The sequence below is a fragment of the Ictalurus punctatus genome, chromosome 13 (genome assembly GCF_001660625.3).
Source record: "Ictalurus punctatus breed USDA103 chromosome 13, Coco_2.0, whole genome shotgun sequence".
NCBI classification, from domain to species: domain Eukaryota; kingdom Metazoa; phylum Chordata; class Actinopteri; order Siluriformes; family Ictaluridae; genus Ictalurus; species Ictalurus punctatus.
Window position 1 is genome coordinate 3,718,653 of NC_030428.2, and position 23,284 is coordinate 3,741,936.

The 23,284-nt window shown below is 41.3% G+C and overlaps 1 protein-coding gene and 1 pseudogene across 1 annotated transcript in view; both read left to right on the plus strand.

Annotated features, from left to right (window-relative positions):
• Window positions 1-23,284, plus strand: part of LOC124627590 (NACHT, LRR and PYD domains-containing protein 3-like) — a 107,133-nt gene that overhangs the window by 63,049 nt on the left and 20,800 nt on the right. The window lies entirely within an intron of this gene.
• Window positions 4,405-23,141, plus strand: LOC128634609 (NLR family CARD domain-containing protein 3-like; annotated as a pseudogene).

A 23,284-nucleotide genomic window follows, 5' to 3' on the forward strand; every position in this document is an offset into this window, starting at 1 on the left:
GGAAATGGGGGAGGGACAGCTACATGCTAAATTTTCATGGTAAATTTTTGTGAGGTCTTTTGAAGTGCCCTTTTCTTGGGAGGACATTCTATGTCTGATTGAGGTTTAATACATGACCTTGCACTTAGTGCCCGCTTCATGTATTTGTAATCCCATCTAGGGTCCCCCAAAGTGTCTCGAATGCATAATGCCACCATTAATAAATGAGCTTCATTGAAAGTACTTTCTACGATGCCTGCATTTGCAAAAAAAAAAAAAAAAAACATCATGGATTAAAACAATGTGATATTTTCAACCCACACTTCAAGAATACAAGGACATCTACACGAAGCAGAAAATAAAAGATCACATACCTCCATCCATATGTCCCACTCCTGACACCATTAAACTGTTAAGATTTTGCTGATACCAGCCTCAGAATTAAATTCTTGGACCCACACTACTATTACCTTCTCAGTACCGAACTTGAGAAGAAATCACACAGACACAGAATTCAGTGAAAGATTCTTAGTTTAATGCTGAAATTAACAGTATATATATATATATATATATATATATATATATATATATATATATATATATATATATATATATATATATATATATATATACAGAAAGGAGGAAGAGTTAGATCATTGCTTGACTGAACTAGGAACAGAGAGCTTATTGTGTTCTCAGATATGATGTACACGCTATTACAGAGAGAGAGAGAGAGAGAGAGAGAGAGAGAGAGAGAGAGAGAGAGAGAGGAAAAGAGGAAACAGGACAGGTGTAAGTGATAAAGATAATGACGAATGAACTAAAGATAATTAAAGAAAAACAAACCCAAAACTATTTGTCCAATTTCAGATTTATTTCACCTTATTATAAAATTTTTTTGTTTATGTAGCATTTTATGTTTTCCCATAATGACGTTGGCTTCATCTATCATACCTACATATTTTATTCAGGCAGTAGACAGGAGTCGAAGGGGGGGCTGTTAGAGGGGGAAGGGACACAGTTTTGAGACCACGCTCAGCAATTGTAGTGTAGCCCCTTCTTTATTCTTTACAATTATTTTCAGTAAAGAAACTAAGTCTTTGTAATATGCATCTACTGCGATTCCTCCATGGAAGTAAAGGGTCACAACAATATCTCCAGGTAACATGAAGACATAACAACATAAATCTGTCAGAAGGGCCCCACATAATCTAGGTTCGCCTCTGGGCACATCTGATCCCAATTACACGTACACACACACACACACACACACACACACACACACACACACACACACACACACCTGTATGTAGAGACTTTCTACCGCCTGCTCTTTGCGAAGTATATGCTCAATTCCATTGTGTCTTTGACGTTACCAAACAGTTGTATTTGCTGCCTGTTTTCTACTAGTTCTGACATTGACTTTGTTTGTTGATCGCTTGACCTCTGCCTGTTTCATGTTTTTGCCGCTGCCTTGCATTTTGGATTTGTTGCAAGCTTTTATTAAAGCCTTACCTGCATTTGCATCAGTCTCAGCTCTCATTACCTGACATCATGTTTGTCAGAAGTGAATTAAATGATTAGCCTAATATCTGTGACACTCTTGCAAGCAACCGTTCTAGATGGTTCACATGTAAATGTATAAAAAAAAAATTTGAAAATTAGAAAAAATTTATTACCCATAACTCCTTATGCATCAGCAGAGGGTTTGTTTGTTTGTTTGTTTGTTTTTACAGGAAATCGTGTTTCCTGTAAAAGAAGTAATGAGGTATACACTGGAGACACCAAGAGATGACTGGCCAGTGGTTTGCCATGCACATACATAACATCAGAATGAAGAATTTTTTCTTGACAGTGGCAAGACACTTTAACAGTGCTGGATATAACTATAATGACATCTGTATGTGCATCACCAGATGTTGTCATGGGGCAACTAAGTAAGAACATTTAAGGAGAAAGAGCTCATCTACAGCCTCTGACTTTACAGTGGTGCTTGACAGTGTGTGAACCATGTAGATTTTCACCCAAGTCCTTAAAGTAGATAAAGAGAGCCAAATTAAACAAACGAGACAAAAATATAATACTTGGCAATTTATTGAGCAAAATGATCCAATATTACATATCTGTGAGAAGCAAAAGTATGTGAAACTTTGTTTTTAGTATCTGGTGTGACTCTTGCGCAGCAATAACTGCAACTAAATGTTTCTGTTAACTGTTGATCAGTCCTGTACATCAGTTTGGAGGAATTTTTGTTCATCCCATGATACACTTCCACAAGCATGTGTTAAGATAAGACTGTGATAGATCCCTGTTCTTTAAATACAATCGGGTGCTCAGTCACCTGTCATCACATTTATTAAAAACACCTGACTCTAATTTCACCTTCAAATTAAACTGCTAATCCTAGAGGTTCACATACTTTTGCCACTCACAGATATGTAATATTGGATAATTTTCCTCAATAAATAAATGACAAATTAAACTAAACAACGTAAATTAAACCCTATCGTTTGCTGTACTGAATACCCCGCAGTGTTCGGCAGAGACTCGGCTATCGCTTCTAGATCAGTACACAACGTGGATGTATACAATGGGCCAGACAGATTGCAAAACATAGGAGGAGAAGAGAGAATACATCAAAGAGAAAGCTGTGTTGGAGATGCTGAAGGGAGAGAGAGCTGTTGTGGTAAGGGAAGAGGAGTCCAGAGAAGAAGCCATGGGAGATGCTTCTGCAGCAGTGACACTAGCCAAGAAAACAAAGCGGTTGTTGGCTAGCTTTTTTTCCAAACAGGTCCACCAGTACCAACACAGAAGACTTGAGTGTACAGCAGGCAGTTGAGAGGGAGCTCAGCAACTACCTTCTGTCTCCAGATGCTGACAATGACTCAAATCCTCTGGATTGGTGGAAAGTCTCTCATAAGAACTTCCCCAGAGTAGGACAACTGGCAAAACATTACTTGTGTATTCAAGCCACAAGCTCCCCCTCTGAGAGGGTTTTTAGTACAGGTGGCAACATTGTCACATGTAAAAGGGCCAGATAATGTAGACCAGCTTGTATTTCTTGCCAGAAACCTCTAGAGCCTGTCATAGGGTGTCATCAACGCCAAACAATGTCCCTGCCCCAGCGACATGTGTTCTTGTTATTGCTCACACTTTTTCTGTTTTCTTCAGCAACTCTGAGCATTTTTCATATTTTTTATCCTGGCTGAAGCACTTTTATTTCAATCTATAAGAATAAAATAATCAGCCTATGTTGTTTAAAGTTAAAGATATTAATATTGACAAAGGTGAGAGTTTTATGTTTATTTGACGGTGATTTCACATTTCTTGTTTGTATGACGGTTAAATACAAATAAAAGGTGAACATTAATTTATTTGTGCCATTTTTATTTCTAAATTATTATATAATTTTAGAAGAGGAGGTTTCATAGAATTGGCAAATTCATTTTACAGAAGTTTGAAGGTACAGACATCCGTTGTGGGCGTCCTTGGCAGTTTTTCTGAGGATTTATATTGTTCATATCGATATCGGAGTTATATCGTATCAACTGAAATTAAGAAATATATCATGATATACATTTTGGTCATATCGTTCAGCCATATTTGCATAATGTTTTCAATCTGGCTTGCGAACACGTACACATCGTAATCGTTGTCAGGTGACAAGACAGCGTTAACATCAGAGGGTAGACTAGGGCCTCTCAAGGTAACGTTGATTAAACCCCCATCACCGGCCAGCAGTCTGGAAAATGACACTATTTCAGACATGATATCATGCAGAAATATAGTGTACGCAGCCAGGTCTGGAGCAGTTATTACACACATATTTATACAACACCGTATCTCCAAACTATTCAATCTGAGTCTTGGTATCACCATATAACCACATCTCCACCCTCTCTTACAATAGATTCAGTAGACGATTCGGATAACCCAAAATTTTGCTCTGAAGGATTAAATGATCGATACGATTCGCTGTTCGACCCCCACCCCACCTGTTGTGAATTTGAATCATGGTCTAATGACGAAGTTGGAACTGATTCTGCTTGATCGTCAGCCATTGATCTAGCCATGTTTAATAATTCCAACAAAGTATCAGTGGTAGACTCAGATCTATTCTGATTCTCCATTGTCCGAATTAAATAGTGTAATGTCTCTGTGTTACCGTGCTGTTCAAAGGAACAAAAACCGTCGTGGTCGCGTTTTCTAGATTTAATTACTGCTCCCTGATTACAAACTGTTTAACCACAACGCTTTGACATTTTTAAAAGATTTTTTATTTATTTAAACAAAACTAGTAAAAAAAAATCACACACAGTAAATGTAATAAGTTAAATAGTCAAATGTTTTTTTTTTTTTAAAAAAGCGTTAAAAGAGTGTTTATTTTTCGCTGATGTTCCATTTTAATGTGTTAATACATTGATGATTCAAGTGAGTATAACGCTGATCAGTCATCTATTAGGATGGTCTGAATCCTGCACTCTGGGATCGATTGCTTTAGTCTCCGCCCACATACCTGGAGGAAAAGCGGTAATTTTCCACTCGAGTAAAGCTCTCGTGGAAGTAACATCGACCGTCATGTTTGTGACTTATTTCTCCTCTATATAGGTATGTTGTGCATGTTTTACCCACCTGTTTTATCTGTGTTAACTTGCTGACATTTTGAGACGTACTTATATTTTGTTTCTGATAGTTTTTGAGTAGAGATAAATAAGTTTTGTCGTGTGTTTGCGCGCATGTGCGCGTCCTCGCCTTGTACGGAAAACCAGAAAAGCGCTAGCTTGTGTTTAGCCGTAATTTGGACGTGAAAGTCGTATTTTTATGTGTACTTTTATTTAAATAATGTTTAATGCACTTTAGGTTCACTGTTTGTTTGTGTGTATTGTTGTATTTTTGACAATTGATTCGAGTAAAGCTCTCGTGGAAGTAACTCGACCGTCATGTTTGTGACTTATTTCTCCTCTATATAGATAGGGGGACAACATAAACAGATAGGAATCAGTAATTATTACAAGTAAACACACAGATGTATAAAAAAAACGTTACCCCAGCGCATGGAAGACATCTCGCGAAAAGTTATCTTCTAGTTTAAACGATACGGCGATTCTTTTAGCCAACACTTTGACATTTTTACCTCATAAGGATCTTTGTTTAGAAGTCATGTAATATGCGCGATTCTTTTTAAACGGCTCTTTTAATAACTTTTACCTCCTAAAGGTTTATGTTTGAAAGACATGTAATACACAGGATTCTTTTAAACAGATTCTTAAAAAAAAGCTTTTTTATTCAAAGGTAAACCGGGTCCCCTGAAAACGTAATCAACATTTGTTTTCATTTATTTTTCAAACAAATTTTCTACTCATATATGTACACATTCAAACATCATGCTTTTTCAAACACTGTGTTTACACAAATGAAATACCCCCACACAGCAACACAAACACATACCCAATATTAACCATTGACAGGCTTTTTCAGATGTATTTTGCCCCCCCCCAAACCAGACTCCTTAACATAAATACCTTTGTTGCTGTCACCCCCGCCGCCCCTCCACACACCTCCACCACAGCCCAGACACACAGGGGCCAGATTGACCCACTGATGCCGTCGATACCACCACCACTGGTCATAAATTAGGTTACCTACCAAAATGGCAGTCATGGAAGCACAAAGGGCCATAAATCAGCACAGACTACTTTGATTGACAATTTGACAGAAAGTGTATGATATAACAACTGCCACTGAAGTTGACAGCTGGAGAAGGCAGCTTGCAATATATAGTGGTCATATTGACTAGAATGCGATCATATAGAAAGGACCATTGGCTAGCCAGTACAAGGTCTTCTATGTAGGTAGTCACCATAGTCTGAAAGTAGGTTTACTTCCCAGACTCAGGTCTCCATCAGCCTCCTGCTGAGGTGTTGGAAATGTGGAAAGGAACACCCACCAGCCTAGTGCAAACAGACTTCCTGTCTGTGGAACAATGGCAGCGCTTGAATTGTTTGCCTCAGTTTGGTTGTTAGTCACTGGATGAACAACTTCATCAACTTGGTGCATCAACTTCAGGCAGAGAATGCCAAACTTAGATGAATGGTAACAGGGTTTTTCCTCAAGATCCTACCTTGAGTTTCCTAGAACACTCTGGGGTGCAGCAGCCTTGTGCACAGTCTTGTAGTATTAATATTAAGAGTTTTCTGTTGATTCTAATACTGTCTCTGTCAAGCCTGCTGATGAGTTAGCTGAGGTTAAAGAAAGCCTCCGTAAGAAGCAAGCTCATTTAGAGCTTGGAGTTTCCTGTCCCCCAAACTATAATAGGATCACCTGTGCCCCCAAGTGTTGAGACTTGTAGCTCATGGTACCATTTCCAGCCAGACAAAGACGAATATGTTTACATATTTGAATATAATGAGTCTTTATTTTATTAATCACATATACATTACAGCACAGTGACATTATTTTCTTCGCATAACCCAGCATGTCAGGAAGCTGGGGTCAGAGCATAGGGTCAGCCATGATGCAGTTCCCCTGGAGCAGAGAGGGTTAAGGGTCTGGAGCAGTGCTGCGGCTTGAACCCACGACCTTCCGATCAGTAACCCAGAGCCTTAACCACCAAGATATGATGTTATAACGATTTAATTTGGCTTGTGAAATCGACAGAAAAAAGAGACAATATACAGACAGGGGAATAGGTGTTATTCTGCAGGTTTATAGGTAAAAATTCCCAAAGCTGAATATCAAAACTTTAGCTAGCACTTTAGTAGAGGTCTAAAACCAAGCCCAGGGCCACAACACAAAACTCAATAGCAGATAAAAATCTAAAATCATTTTAAAAGATAAAATAATCAAACATACTTACAGGTTCTGATTCAGAAGCACAAGATTGTCAGAGCAAAGTGGGAATCGTCCCACTTTTCAGGAGTAGCCTTGGTGTGTAGCCTGCTGTGTACTCGCCCAGGTTCAGGAAGCTGTCCTCAGTAACATGGGCCATGCACAAGCAAACGTTTAGGTTTTACTGCTCAGGAACAGAGTAATAAATAATCAGTAACCACCGATTCCTAATTTAGTCCAAATACTTTATATTTGTTTGAATGCAAACCAAAGTTTTTTCTATATTTTTACATTTGGACTTTTTGTAGCAGAAAACAATACACTGTATGTCATTTGTTATTTATCTTTATATTCATGTTGAAACATGTCAGTAACATGGACGTAGGAGCCATTATACATTGGGGGACATGTCCCCCACGTTTCAAAATCTAGGTTTTGTCCCCCACTTTTTCCTCATACATTGCCTGCATTCTCTCAGGATTTCTGAGTTGGAGTCTCCAAATTAAACAATTCCACAGCTTTTAGAAACACAGTTCAATAAATAAAATTTCTCTATAATAAGCACAGGGTTCAGACTCCAGTAGCTAGGGGTCACTGAACTGTTTGCCTCTTGCCAAGCTTGACGAGAGCAAAGTGTCTGTCACTGCAGGGCAACAAACAAAACCTGGTATGGAATTTCAGAGAGAGTTTTCCCTCTTCAAATATTGAAGAATTCTCATCTCTGTGTGAACATTTTGACTAACCATACCATTAAATCATTTATGCACACGTAGCAATGGCACATACACACAATTTTGGTGTGCTAGCTAACTTGCAAATGTATGCATTTTTGACAGTTTCATAGCTAAATAATTATTTTGACAATAAAATTGTCGATCAAAACCAGCAAAAAAATTTCATGGGCTGAAATAGCTACGATATTTAAATTCCTACCTCAAATACAAATTGGTAAATCTTACATCTATACAGTGAGGGGAAAAAAGTATTTGATCCCCTGCTGATTTTGTACGTTTGCCCACTGACAAAGAAATGATCAGTCTATAATTTTAATGGTAGATTTATTTGAACAGTGAGAGACAGAATAACAACAAAAAAATCCAGAAAAACGCACGTCAAAAATGTTTTAAATTGATTTGCATTTTAATGAGGGAAATAAGTATTTGACCCCCTCTCAATCAGAAAGATTTCTGGCTCCCAGGTGTCTTTTATACAGGTAACAAGCTGAGATTAGGAGCACACTCTTAAAGGGAGTGCTCCTAATATCACTTGTCAGTGGGCAAACGTACAAAATCAGCAGGGGATCAAATACTTTTTTCCCTCACTGTACGTTTGTGTGCTCGAGCGTCCGAATGCTGTGTCGTAACCGCCCTCACCTCAGGATGCAAGGTGTTCTTTGACTGAGGGTCATGGAATATCTCACTCTCAATTTCTATATACACTTTTGGGTCGTTTTAAAGATCCATTTTTTTCTTATGTTAAAAGAACCAACAGATAATATGACATCCTTCAATTTGGAAACATTATAGAATCTCGTTATGAAAATTCAAATAGTTCAATCTCCTTACCAGGAGGTACCTCACCCCGATTTATCATCACACGTGGGGTTAAACAAGGCCCTATTTCTCCAATTCCCTTTGTAATGAAAGAAATTATTTACAGAAATGCTTTCTATTTTTATTACAAATTCAGACATAGCTCCGTTAAAGGTACTTGGGCAACCAGTTATCACCAGCCAGTTAGCAGATGATACAAGCATCTCTATGAAGCAGCTAACGGAAGTTCCCAAGATATTACATACAATTCACATTTTCTCCAAAGCCTCCGTTCTAAAGCTAAATTTGAATAAGTGTGAGCTAATGCCGGTTCAGCAAAGACGCTTAGCAGAGGCTTACAGCGTCCCCATAAAATCCACAGTTAAATACTCGGGCAAGTAAATATCCAAAGATTCAATTGAAAGTGAAAATATGAATGTGTGGAAAGTAGTAGATGAATAAAGTAAACATTGCTCATGGTTATTAAGAGATATTAGCTTATTGGGTTGAATATTTTATCTATCCTGCATACTCAAAGTAGAGCTATTAATAAAGATAAATCAGGTTGATTTTGATTATATCTGGATCAGGAAAATTCATTACATTAACAGAGCAGAGATGACCAAAGAATTTAAAGATGGAGGCCTACAAGCCATCGGTTTTAATTGTGTAAATGGGACCTTGAAAATTAAATGGTTAAAACCTTTCCTCAACAACAACAACTTCTGGTTCCATATTCCCAGAGAAATATTTAAGAAATTGGGAGGGATCAGATTTTTACTTAGATATGATTTCAATATTCAATGTTTACTGATTAAATTATCCCACTTTCACCAGCAGGTCATGTTATATTGGAAACAGTTGCACCTCCAGGATTATTTTCTATGCTGTAATTACAAAACTAAAAGATCGGAGACCCCCACTTTGAAGATAAAACCTTTCGTAGCATGTGAAAATATGCTGTTATATTTTTACTCTTTAATGTTTTACTGCAGAATCACATAAAATCCACCATTAAATATTGTTCATTTACACACACACACACACACACACCAAGGCCCTACCTGCTTTGCAGAATAAACCAGATAAACCAGTTAGACGGTGTCAGTAAAACTAGACGGCTCTATTTTGTGTCGAGGGGAAAATAAACCATTTCAGGAGTAAAAACACAGTGAGTATCAAATCTAAAGCTGTAATATATAAACACACTGAATGTACACCAGATGCAGAAGAGTTTTGTGGGTTTGTACTGAAGTTTGAATGTACACAGGTTGTTTTATGACTTGATACCATGACTATTTCCTGTAAGTGAACTCTGTGCTGATACAGGGTTTGATTTAACACACCGATGTTGGAGTGAAGTAAACGTGTGTCCTGCTGTAATCTGGAGGAGACATGACCTCCAACATGAGTGTGTCTGGAGACCAGGACTTAAAGAAAGACGAGAGGTGAGTTACTTTTCCATTCACCAGCAATAAATACACACCGTCCCATGGGAACAGATCTGTATCTCTAAACACTCACTAGTTTACAGAGGAACTAAACTTTGGTTTAAGGTGTTTAATAGCAGTGAATATATCACTGATCTGATCTAAGAACAGTTTAGAGAAATCATTCACTGAGAGAAGAGTGAAAAGGACTGTGTAATGTGGAGGAGAAGTGCAGTGTAGCTTTGGGTCAGTGAACTCTACAGGCTTTAAGACCCAGCTGAGTCAGTTATCTGTGATTGGGACTCCTGACATCAGGTTAATTCCTGAGGTATGAGGCGTGTCTCCTGTTTGAATAAGTGTGCAGACTGTAGCTGAATTAAAAAGATGGAATTATTGGTGTTTAATGGTGAACACATTGTGTAACAGTGCTGAGACAGCAGAGTACAGTCAAACCTTGGATTGCGAGCATGATTCGTCCCGGAAGCGTGCTCGTAATCCAAAGCACTCGTATATCAAAGCGATTTCCCCATAAGAAATAATGGAAACTCGGATGATTCGTTCCAAAACCCAAAAATATTCTTATACATAATAATGATTAACACAAAATACCATTTTATATTTTTATTATTTAAATTTAATATAAAGTAATCCAATTTATTAATTATTGTGTAGGACGACATTCACTGTTACTAATGGAATCACTGCTGTCTGTTGGCTCGCCGGAATCTTTTTCTTTTTGTACGACATTAACAAGGAACCTATCCAGTGACACTCGCTTTTGCCTCCTTTTAAGGATTCCTCCTTCGCGGAAATGTGACATTGCATTGCCGTTAAACAGATTCATCGCTCGCACTGCTACAGTCTTACTCGGGTGGTGCTTTTCTACAAAATTTTGCGCTGTTTCCAACATTTTACACGCCTCCCAAATCTCATTTGAAGTGAGGGATTTCTCTGTCTTTTTCTCCTCCCTGATCAATGGGCTGGAGTAATGGAGTGGTGTTGGGAGGAAGGAACTTGACCTTAATGAACTCAAATTCCTCCAGTATGTCATCCTCAAGGTCTGGAGGATGAGCAGGGGCATTATCCATAACCAGCAAGACTTTGAGTGGAAAAAGGGAAAAAGTTCTAAAAGGTATTTCTTCACTGCATGACCGAAGACCTCGTTGATCCACTCACCGAACAAGATACGAGTGACCCAAGCCTTGCTGTTGGAGCTCCACATAACGTTTAACTGGCTCTTCTGCACCCTTGCATTTCTTGAAGGCTTGTGGATTCACGGAATGATACACGGGCAGGGGCTTGACTTTGAAAGCGCCACTTGCATTAGCACAAAACAAGAGGGTGAGACGGTCTTTCATGGGCTTCTGACCAGGAATTGCATTCTCTTCTGCTGTAATGTAGGTCCTCTTTGGCATCTTTTTCCAAAAAAGCCCCGTGTCATTGCAGTTGAAAACTTGTTGCGGCAGGTAACACTCGTAAACCATGAGCTTCTGGAAATCGGCAACGAAAAGAAAAAAAGAAAAGCAGCGTATACGTACCACTCGTATTGCAAGACCTCGCTCGTATATCATGTTAAAATTTATTACAACTTTTTGCTCGTCTTGCGGAACACTCGCAAACCAAGTTACTCGCAATCCAAGGTTTGACTGTATTAATTATTGCTGATATTTCTGTTCTAATTACAGAATGATGGAGGGAAAGAGATCAGACTCACCAGAATCCAGCTGTGTGTCCATGAAGAGTGACCGGTCAGTGGGTGTTCCACTTAACTTCAGAGACGGAGCCAGTTCTCCTGATATGAGGTCAGTACAGTGAGGTGTTTTACAGCAGTGTTCCACCTGATCAAACTCACTGGTCTCATTATGAAGCCCTTCATGAGCTTTATCAGGTGTTGAAGCAGTAAAACACTAAAGTGTGCAGTGCTGCAGCTCTCGAACTGGCAGTGAGGAAAACTGCTTTAAGAGTTCAGTTCAGCCTGCAGTCCCTGAGCTGGAGGGTCTGTGGTGCTACACAACAACATTTACATCTGGGACATTAATGACTAGACCACTATTTTTTCATAAACATGTTAGTGTCAGTGAGGAAACCCTGAAATCAGTGTATTGTGTTAAAAAGATAGTGTTAAATATCTGTCTCTGTATGTATTAGTGTGTTGTGCAGCTATGAATACATATAGTCTATATTACATCATGTGTTTTATTTGTTCACAGACCACAAAAGAAGAAATCAAACATCTGCAGAAATCAGCTGGACTCCATATTCAAGGTGTGTGTGTCTTTTTAATGTGTGTAACTTGTGTGTGAGTAGGTTGCTGTGGTAATAGAAAGAGACCTTTCTTCTTTTCATAAAATAAAACCATCTCTCAATGTATAACATTCTAATATTTAGATGTGTTCCTGTGTGTTTCTAAACAGGAGCTGGAACACAAAGTCATCACTCTGATAAAGAATGAATTGAAGAGGTTTAGGAAGCTCCTGAGTCCAGATTACCCAGCATGCTCTGAGAAGGAGGTGGAGGATGAGGAGGATCTGCACAGTGTCAGAGAGGGAGCGCTGAAGATCACACTGCACGTCCTGAAGAACATGAACCACACAGATCTCGCTAACACACTGCACAACAGTAAGAGTTCTGAGTCATGGCTTTATTCCATCAGGTTCACTTTAGAGAGAGGAAATAGTTTTAGATATGAACACCTTTAGTTTGAAGTTTGAGTTTAGTATCATGTACATCTGGTGCTTTTCTGTTCTGTTCGTGGTCCAGTTTGTGATTACTCTGTAAAGTGGTCCTGTTCCTTCAATAATATTTAGTCCATGAATCAGGAATGAACAGCAGCATTTGAAAGAATTTTACGTTTTATATTGTGCTCAGTGATTTTGCATTAAAACATGTTATTACTTTGTTTATTAGAGTCTGTGGCTTCTGTGTATCAGACAGAGCTGAAATCCAGCCTGAGAGAGAAGTTTGAAAGAATTAATGAAGGAATCTCACAGCATGGAAGCTCAGCACTTCTGAATGAGATCTATACAGATCTCTACATCACAGAGGGTTGGAGTGGAGACGTCAATAACGAACATGAGGTGAGACAGATTGAGACAGCGTCCAGGAGACCAGCAACACAGGAGAAACCCATCAAATGTAACGAGCTCTTTAAAGACAAGTCTATCAGAAGAGTGCTGACTAAAGGAGTTGCTGGAATTGGAAAACAGTCTCTGTGCAGAAGTTCATTCTGGACTGGGCTGAAGGAAAAGCAAATCAGGACGTCACCTTCATGTTTCCACTTCCCTTTCGAGAGCTGAATCTGATGAAGCAGAGAAATCTCAGTCTGATGGAGCTTCTTCATCACTTTTTCCCAGAAATGAGAGAACTAGAATTACCAGACTGTGACTCCTACACAGTGGTGTTGATCTTTGATGGTCTGGATGAGTGTCGACTTCCTCTAAATTTCCAGAAGAATGAGAGATTGTGTGATGTGACTGAGTCAGCCTCGGTGAATGTGCTGCTGACAAACCTCATCAAGGGGAACCTACTTCCCTCTGCTTTCCTCTGGATAACCTCTCGACCAGGAGCAGCCAATCAGATCCCTCCTGAGTGTGTAGACCAGGTAACTGAGGTACGAGGCTTCAGTGATCCTCAGAAAGAGGAGTACTTCAGGAAGAGGATCAGTGATCAGAGCCTGGCCAATAAAATCATCACACGCATGAAGTCTTCAAGAAGCCTCTACATCATGTGCCACATCCCAGTCTTCTGCTGGATCTCAGCCACTGTTCTAGAGAGAATGTTGGGTGAAGCAGAGAGTGGAGAGGTCCCCAAGACTCTGACTCAAATGTTCACACACTTCCTGATCTTTCAGATCAAACACAAGGACCAAAAGTACCATCAGAAATGTGACCCTGATCCTCAGCAGACCAGAGAGAGTATCCTGGCACTGGGGAAACTGGCTTTCCAACAGCTGGAGAAAGGAAACCTGATCTTTTATGAGGAAGACCTGAGAGAGTGTGGCATTGATGTTGGAGAAGTGGCAGTGTACTCAGGAGTGTGTACCCAGATCTTCAGAGAGGAGTTTGGGCTTCACCTGGGGAATGTGTTCAGCTTTGTACATCTAAGTGTTCAGGAGTTTCTGGCTGCTTTATACACATTTCTCCACTTTATTTTTAGAAAGACAAATGTGTTAGTGGAGCAACGCACTGGACTTTTCCATTTCTTCAGCAAGTCAACCATGTCCGATTTCCTCAGGAGTGCAGTGGACAAGGCCTTACAGAGTGAGAATGGACACCTGGACCTGTTCCTCCGCTTCCTTCTGGGTCTCTCACTGGAGTCCAATCAGGCTCTCTTACGAGGCTTAATGCCTCAGACAGGAAGTAGCTCTCACAGCAAACAGGAAACAGTCGAGTACATCAAGGAGAAGATCAGGGAGAATCCATCTCCAGAGAAATCCATCAATCTGTTCCACTGTCTGAATGAACTGAATGATCATTCTCTAGTGCAGGAAGTACAGACTTACCTGAACAGAGAAGGTAGCAGTCGTCTCAGTGGAACCAGACTCTCTCCTGCTCAGTGGTCAGCTCTGGTGTTTGTGTTACTGAACTCGGATCAGGAGCTGGATGAGTTTGATTTGAGGAAATATGACCCATCAGAGGAATGTCTACTGAAGCTGCTGCCAGTGGTCAAAGCCTCCAGAAAAGCTTTGTGAGTATTTTTATTTATAAATGTATTACTGCATGGTTTGTTATTTTAATGTAACACTGAACTGCACTGTTTGGATTAATGCTTGTTAATAGTTACTCTAATTAGCTTTAAACAAACCTCTGGTACTGTTACATGTCAGGATTTCCCCTTGAAGCAGCGTGCTCTTAGCACAAATGCGCTAGCACCTGCTTTTATGTTGTTGACAGTAGTGACATTTGAACACGTGTTTGTTTATGTTTCTGTCATGTTTCTCCCTGTTCTGTCATTGGCTGGGATTTCACATGTGTCTGAATCGCCCTCAGCTTTGAGCATTTACGACACCGATCATGTCTACACACATATACCGTGCACCTCCCAGCACACAACGCGGAATATTATAGTAGAATAGAAAAGAAACTACGATAGATAACCATAGTCATAGTTCAGGTCATGTTTCCTGGTTCATGTTTAGATTCATAGTCATAGTTCATGTCATGTTTCATGTTTAGGTTCGTTAGTTTAGTTCACGCTGGTTTCTCCGCTGCCAGTCCCTCGCTGTAGCTTATGTTTCATATTTTGTATCTCGACCCTGTTTTCCGTGTCCACGACCTTGATTCCTGCCTAGCCCTGTGTATGCCTGTTTGCCGATCGTCGGACCTTTTGCCTGTTTTTGGATTACGTTTTGGACCACGTTTTGGATTTGTCTGCCTGTCTGTCTCCTAAATAAAACTGTTATCCTGCGCTTGCATCCGTCTGAACTTCCTCACGTCACGATACGTGACAGAATATTCTGCCTATCATGGATGCAGCAGGAGAACGGAGAGGATGCAGAACCCGGAAGTCCATGCCAATCATCCCCGCCTTGGACTCGATACAGTTTCCACAAGAGACTTTCGTGGTCCTTCCCGATCGGTATGATGGGTTCTTTGGCTACCCGGACTATTTTTTGGTAGATTGTCAGTTCTATTTCTCCAGCCTGTTTGACCCGAAGCCAGAGGAGAAGCAATGGATAAGGTTCATGGTGTCCCGGTTTTTTGGCCCAGCTCGCAATTGGGTGCAGCGATTAGCAGCTATGAGATCCCGGGAACTGGAGAACAGTAGGCAATTCATGGACCTGTTTTTGAAGGAGTTTGGAGAACCAGGGCAGAGCTACAACCTGGATAAGCTGTTGAAGGGAGTCAATGTGGCGAACAAGGCTGACCTACCGTTCCACATGCATCATGAGTGGATGAACATGAGTGTATGTTAACACGGACAACCGAGCTCTGCTCATGTCCAAGCCTGCTGACCCAGTTGACCAAGTTCCGCTCATGTCCAAGCCTGCTGACCCGGCCAACCAAGTTCCATTCGCGTCCAAGCCTGCTGACCCAGTTGACCAAGTACCGCTCATGTCCAAGCCTGTTGACCCGGCCGACCAAGTTCCGTTCATGTACGAGCCTGCCGACCAAGTTCCATTCACGTCCAAGCCTGCCGACCCGGCCAACCAAGTTCTGCCCATGCCCAAGTCTGCCGACACGGCCGACCAAGTTCTGCCCATGCCCAAGTCTACTGACCCAGCTGCCCAAGCTCCGCTCAAGCCCAAGTCTACCGACATGGCTGACCAAGATCCGCTCAATCCTGAGGTTAACCTGGTGACCTCAGTGCCCCCGTATGAGGTAATCTCCCACCCTCCCTCCCCTGTAATGGAGCTTGTTCGGTCTGCCCGCTCTGCTGAGGACACTGCTCGGCACCTTTGTTCAGCCAAGAGCGTCACTCAGCACTCCTGCACCACTGGGTACGGCACTCTGTTTCCCTGCTCAGCTGAGGTCGTCGCTCTGCCTTCGTGCTTGGCTGAGGTCGTCGCTCTGCCTTCCTGCTCGGCTGAGGTTTTCTCTATGCCATCCTGCTTCGCAGAGGACGTCGCTCTGCCCATATGTTCCGCTGAAGACGTCGTTCCTCTTAGTTGCGGCGCGCCATGTGTACTCCCCCTTCCTGCTCCACGGAGGACTTCGTTCCCCCCTCCTGCGTTGCGGAGAGCTTCGTTCCTCCCTTTGGACTCACAGAGACCCACGCTCTTCTCCCTGGCCTCGCAGGGGACCTTGCTTCGATTTCCTGCACTGCTGAGTACAGCGCTCTGTTTCCATGCTCCGCTGAGGACTTCGCTCGGCCTGCCTGCTCGGCTGTGGTCGTCACTCTGCCTTCCTGTTTCGTCGGGGACGTCGCTCCGCTTCCCTGTTCCGCCATGGATGTCACTATGCTTTCCTGCTCTGCTGTGAATGTCGCTCTGCTTTCATGCTCCGCTGAGGACGTCGCTCTGCTTTCATGCTCTGACGAGGACGTTGCTCTGCTTCCCTGCTCTGCTGTGTACGTCGCTCTGCTTTTTTGTTTTGTCAAGGATGCTGTGCGGTCTCCTGGCTCTGCTTGGGACATTCTGCCCAGGGGACCGGGGCCGCCAATGGAGATGAATGTTTCAGGGCACTCTGTGAGGAGTGCCCTTGGGGGGGGTTCTATCACGATTTCCCCTTGAAGCAGCGTGCTCTTACAGTGAGGTGAAAAAAGTATTTGATCCCCTGGTGATTTTGTACGTTTGCCCACTGACAAAGAAATGATCATTCTCTAATTTTAATGGTAGATTTATTTGAACAGTGAGAGACAGAATAACAACAAAAAAATCCAGAAAAATGCATGTCAAAAATGTTATAAATTGATTTGCATTTTAATGAGGGAAATATGTATTTGACCCCTCTGCAAAACATGACTTAGTACTTGGTTTAAAAACCCTTGTTGGCAATCACAGAGGTCAGACGTTTCTTGTAGTTGGCCACCAGGTTTGCACACATCTCAGGAGGGATTTTGTCCCACTCCTCTTTGCAGATCTTCTCCAAGTCATTAAGGTTTCGAGGCTGACGTTTGGCAAATTGAACCTTCGGCTCCCTCCACAGATTTTCTATGGGATTAAGGTCTGGAGACTGGCTAGGCCACTCCAGGACCTTAATGTGCTTCTTCTTGAGCCACTCCTTTGTTGCCTTGCCCGTGTGTTTTGGGTCATTGTCATGCTGGAATACCCATCCATGACCCATTTTCAATGCCCTGGCTGAGGGAAGGAGGTTTTCACCCAAGATTTGACGGTACATGGCCCCGTCCATCGTCCCTTTGATGCGGTGAAGTTGTCCTGTCCCCTTAGCAGAAAAACACCCCCAAAGCATAATGTTTCCACCTCCATGTTCAATGGTGCGATGGTGTTTTTGGGGGGTCATAGGCAGCATTCCTCCTCCTCCAAACACGGCGAGTTGAGTTGATGCCAAAGAGCTCCATTTTGGTCTCATCTGACCACAACACTTTCACCCAGTTGTCCTCTGAATCATTCAGATCAATGCAACTCCACGAGGTGAGATCTTGCATGGAGCCCCAGGCCGAGGGAGATTGACAGTTCTTTTGTGTTTCTTCCATTTGCGAATAATCGCACCAACTGTTGTCACCTTCTCACCAAGCTGCTTGGCCATGGTCTTGTAGCCCATTCCAGACTTGTGTAGGTCTACAGTCTTGTCCCTGACGTCCTTGGAGAGCTCTTTGGTCTTGGTCATGGTGGAGAGTTTGGAATCTGATTGATTGCTTCTGTGGACAGATGTCTTTTATGCAGGTAACAAACTGAGATTAGGAGCACCCCCTTTAAGAGTGTGCTCCTAATCTCAGCTCGTTACCTGTATAAAAGACACCTGGGAGCCAGAAATCTTTCTGATTGAGAGGGGGTCAAATACTTATTTCCCTCATTAAAATGCAAATCAATTTATAACATTTTTGACATGCCTTTTTCTGGATTTTCTTGTTGTTATTCTGTCTCTCACTGTTCAAATAAATCTACCATTAAAATTATAGACTGATCATTTCTTTGTCAGTGGGCAAACGTACAAAATCAGCAGGGGATCAAATACTTTTTTCTCTCACTGTTGCACAAATGCGCGAGCACCTGTTTTTCCGTTGTTGACAGTAGTGACATTTGAACACGTGTGTGTGTGTGTGTGTTTGTTTCCGTCATTAGCTGGGATTTCACGTGTGTCTGAATCGCCCTCAGCTGTGAGCATTTACGACACTGATCATGTCCACATATATACCGCGCGCCTCCCAGCACACAATGTGGAATATTATAGTAGAATAGAAAAGAAACTACGATAGATAACCATAGTCATAGTTCATGTCATGTTTCATGTTTAGGTTCGTTAGTTTAGTTCACGCTGGTTTCTCCGCTGCCAGTCCCTCGCTGTAGCTTATGTTTCATGTTTTGTATCTCGACCCTGCTTCCGTGACCACGACTTTGATTCCTACCTAGCCCTGTGTATGCCTGTTTGCCGATCGTCTGACCTTTTGCCTGTTTTTGGATTATGTTTTGGATTATGTTTTGGATTTGTCTGCCTGTCTGTCTCCTAAATAAAACTGTTATCCTGCGTTTGCATCCGTCTGAACTTCCTCATGTCACGATACGTAACATTACAGAAGATTGTTTCACTTTTTACACTAACACGTTACGTCTGCACTGAGATCTGGGCCATATGGACAAAACCTTCTATCACCATTTATTACCTTTTCTCTAAAACTGATGAAAATGATCTCTACAAAATAACTGCATGTATTCATGACTGCTTTTTGATCATTTTGTGAACTAAACACCAGTGAAAGGCACATTTTCTTTTCTCCTTTTACTTGAAAGTGACATTGAACAGAACTTCACTATGGAGAGCAAGAAAAACATAACACTGTCACCATGGGAACAGTATGAATACAACGTGTGTGTGTGTGTGTGTGTGAGTTAAAGGTACAGGAGCAGTGTAACTGTGTAACTACAGTGCATATTAAATTGTTTGACATTTTAAAGCTCACACATCTGATGTTATTTTTTTATTTATGCTATGCTAACAGAAAGAATAAGTTAATATTACCTTTCTTACATTTTATTGCCTGTTTCTGTTCTGTTTCACCAACGAAATCTTTCCAAACAAAGCCACAGCACGTCCTGCTCCTTTTTGTTCAAACAAAAAACCATCTGTTTTCAGTCCTGTAAGGATCATAGTTACTATAATAATTTATTATTATTATTATTATTATTATTATTATTATCAGTTTCAACGATCCTTCAATGAAAACAGATGGGTTTTTTGTTTGATCAAATGCTTTATTATGATAAAGCATTTGTTTATAATAATTGTAGTAGTAGTAATAATAATAATAATAATAATAATAATAATAATAATAATAATAATAGTAGTACTGATGTGGTGTCCTGTCCTCTGATTTCTGTGTGTAAGAGAACACACTCATTTCTGTTACATGGTACACTTTAGCTGGATTATGGCTGTGTTTGTGGTCAGAGTTCTGATATTTCATCATTTCTCTTCCAGGCTGTGGGGGTATAATCTGACAGAGGAAAGCTGTAGAGTTCTGTCCTCAGTTCTCAGCTCAAACTCCTCCAGTCTGAGAGAACTGGACCTGAGTCACAATAACCTGCAGGATTCGGGAGTGAAGCTGCTCTCTGCTGGACTGGAGAATCCACACTGTACACTGGAGACACTGAGGTACACACACACACCCCCCAACAATAGTAATAATAATAGTAGTAGTAATAATAATAATAGTACTGATGTGGTGTCCTGTCCTCTGATTTCTGTGTGTAAGATAAACACACACATTTCTGTTACATGGTAAACTTTAGCTGGATTATGGCTGTGTTTGTCTGTTTGAGGTCAATGTTCTGATATTTCATCATTTCTCTTCCAGGCTGTGGGAGTGTAATCTGACAGAGGAAAGCTGTAGAGTTCTGTCCTCAGTTCTCAGCTCAAACTCCTCCAGACTGAGAGAACTGAACCTGAGTAACAATAACCTGCAGGATTCAGGAGTGAAGCTGCTCTCTGCTGGACTGGAGAATCCACACTGTACACTGGAGACACTGAGGTACACACACACACACACACACACACACACACACACACACACACACACACACACACAGAGCAGAGTTTTAATAAACACAGCTACATCCAGTTTCCATCTGTGTTGAGTGTAATTGTAGTGATGTGATATATTGTCATTCTTGTGTGTGTGAGATGGAAAGTAAATGTTCTGTATATAAAGATTTTGTGTAGTTGATGTTTTCAGAGCTAAAACTGAGTGTGTTAAGTGTGAGAATGTTTTTGTTTTGCAGCATGTATAAATGCAGTATTACAGATGAAGGTTTTGCTGCTCTGGCTTCAGCTCTGAGGTCAAACTCCTCATCACTCCTGAGAGAACTGAATCTGAAGGGTAATAATCCAGGAGAATCAGGAGTGAAGCTGCTCTCTGATCTACTGAAGGATCCACACTGTAAACTGGAGACATTATAGTGAGTTACTGACTTACTATCTCTTTACTCTACTCTACTGTATCATACTGAATAATGTGTGTGTGTTGGTGTTTATGCTGATGTTGTGAGTTTACACTGATGCTCTTCTGTCTTTCAGCATTAAGAAGCACAAACTCACCAGGACTGTTGTATGACAGGAGTCTCATCTCAAACCTCTTCTCCAGGATAAAGCAGTTTTGGTGAAGAGTTAGAAGCCGCCCCACATTTCCAGCAGTTTGGGAGCTAAATCATTAAACTTAAAGGGACAGAGCAGATACAAAGCCAAGAACAGGCAGAAGGTAATACACAGGAGAAATCAACACACGTATTGAAATATCTGCTGTACCAAGCAACAGCAAGGATCTGCCCCGGGGATGGAGACTGACGAGGCTTAAGTACACGTCCGGAAATGTACAGCTGACTGATCTCAAAGCACGAGGCAGGAGCAGGCATGTAAATGGTAAATGGTCTGCACTTATATAGCGCTTTTTTAACCTTAGTGGTTCCAAAGCACTTTACACTGTCTCACATTCATGAGGTTTGTGCCAATGAGTAGATGTGAAAATACAGTGGAAAATTTCCCTTGCAACCTGCCAACCTTTGCTGTGTCATGAACACAGTGTCTTGGTCAACCCAGGAGAAAAGTGCCTATGCAACAGTGTGTGTTCAGCATGCATGGAGGCACTGGTTCTGTACATAGTGTTACATGAAATAAAACCAGAAATAACACAAATCAATACCCTTGTGCGCATCTCTCTAATGGCCTGATGAGGTCCATGTCAATTCTTTCAACTCAGACCTTGAATAAAGGTAATGGGCACAATGGTGCTATTGGGGTGGCCAGTGGATTTGCAGCTGAAATTAGTAGCCTGGTAACAATTGCTTCCACAGCTCCTTTTTGATGCACCAGTCGACTTAACACTACCCATATGAGTTGATGTTTGGCCAAAAACCTAAGCTACCAGTGGATAGTTTGCTTGATGGTAGTGAGGAAAGGGAAGGAGATAGTGCCCATTCAGATTGGGTGGCCCAACACCAAAAGTATTTGACCTCCATTTATACCAGTTCCCGAAGGCACTTGGAGACTGTGGTCATTCACCGTAGGACCAATTGCCCTGACTCAATAACAATACTACCCCCTCGCACTTTAGTGTATTGTAAGAATCCTTTTCATGGTTGCCATAAGATTCAGGTTGTCTGGCACTCCACTGTGTTTGAGATTGTAGCCTACATTGATGAAGTGGGAATGCTGTATTAGATCAGACCACATGGAGAAGATGGCCCCATTAAAACTGTCCATTGCTCAGAACTTAAGCCTGTTCTTACCTGGCAAAAATATGCCAGGTAAACCAGTGGGTCAGGTTTACTGGCCCTTTCCAGCCCCAGGAGAGAGTAGAGCCAGAAGGACCTAGAATTGGATATTATTCACAAGTGGCCATAGTCCACACGAGAATGGGTGTAAGGAACTGTTGGGTCAAGTGTATGTTGATTCTAGTTCTCAGCCCTCAGCGCTTCAGTCTAGTCCAACAGGGGTACAAAATGATTACTTTCTTATGAGTATAGGTTTATCTTTTGTGTCTCAACCCCAGGTGACCACACGAGAGCAAGAGTTGAATTTAGAAACTTCTCTAGATCTTCATATAGCTCAGTCACTTGTTACGGCCCAGTCTAGGTTGAGTAACCAGCTCAGGATTCAATTGGATTGATCTTTAAATAAGGGGAAACCAGGAATTACAATGCAAACAAGGTTTTGTGAAAAAGGTTGTGGTATATTGTAACAGACAATATATACATATAATGGTACAAATGAACCAATCCAGGTGTATCTTCAGGGTGCGCCAAGGCCAAAATAATAAGCAAAAGTATTCTGTTGTTTAGTTAGCTAGCTTACCTAAAAGGAATATAAAGAAAATACATGTATACTTCCCTAACTACCTAAGCAAAGAAACAGAGAAAAAAGGACCCTCTCCCAAAAGAAATGGCAGCCACACCCCTACTGCCAGTGAACCAATTGAACATGTATACAAAGGTGAAGAGAATGTACAATAATTGGGTGAGACATGAGGACTGCAGATGTGTCCAGAGCAATAAACTGCAATGTCTGTAATGTAAGACACCTAAGAAAGTGCTGCGGGGAGACAGGAGGACAGCTGATTGTCCTTGCATTGGAAAATTACACGTAACCATCTGTCCTCCCCAGACGTGATCTAGAACTTGCAAATGCCTTGATGGAAGAGTGGAGTAACATCTCACAGAAAGAATGGACAAATCTGGTGCAGTCCATGAGGATGAGATGCACTGTAGTACTTAAAGCAGCTGGAGGCCACCAAATACTGACTGTTACTTTTAATATTGACCCCCCCCCCCCCCCCCGTGACATTTCTGTTCATCAAATGTCTGTTAAACATGTTCAGTTTATGCATCAGTTGTTGAAATTGGAAATAAATTTGCTGTAAATAAAAATATTTTAATTTGAGAGGATGTTTCTTTTATTGCTGAGT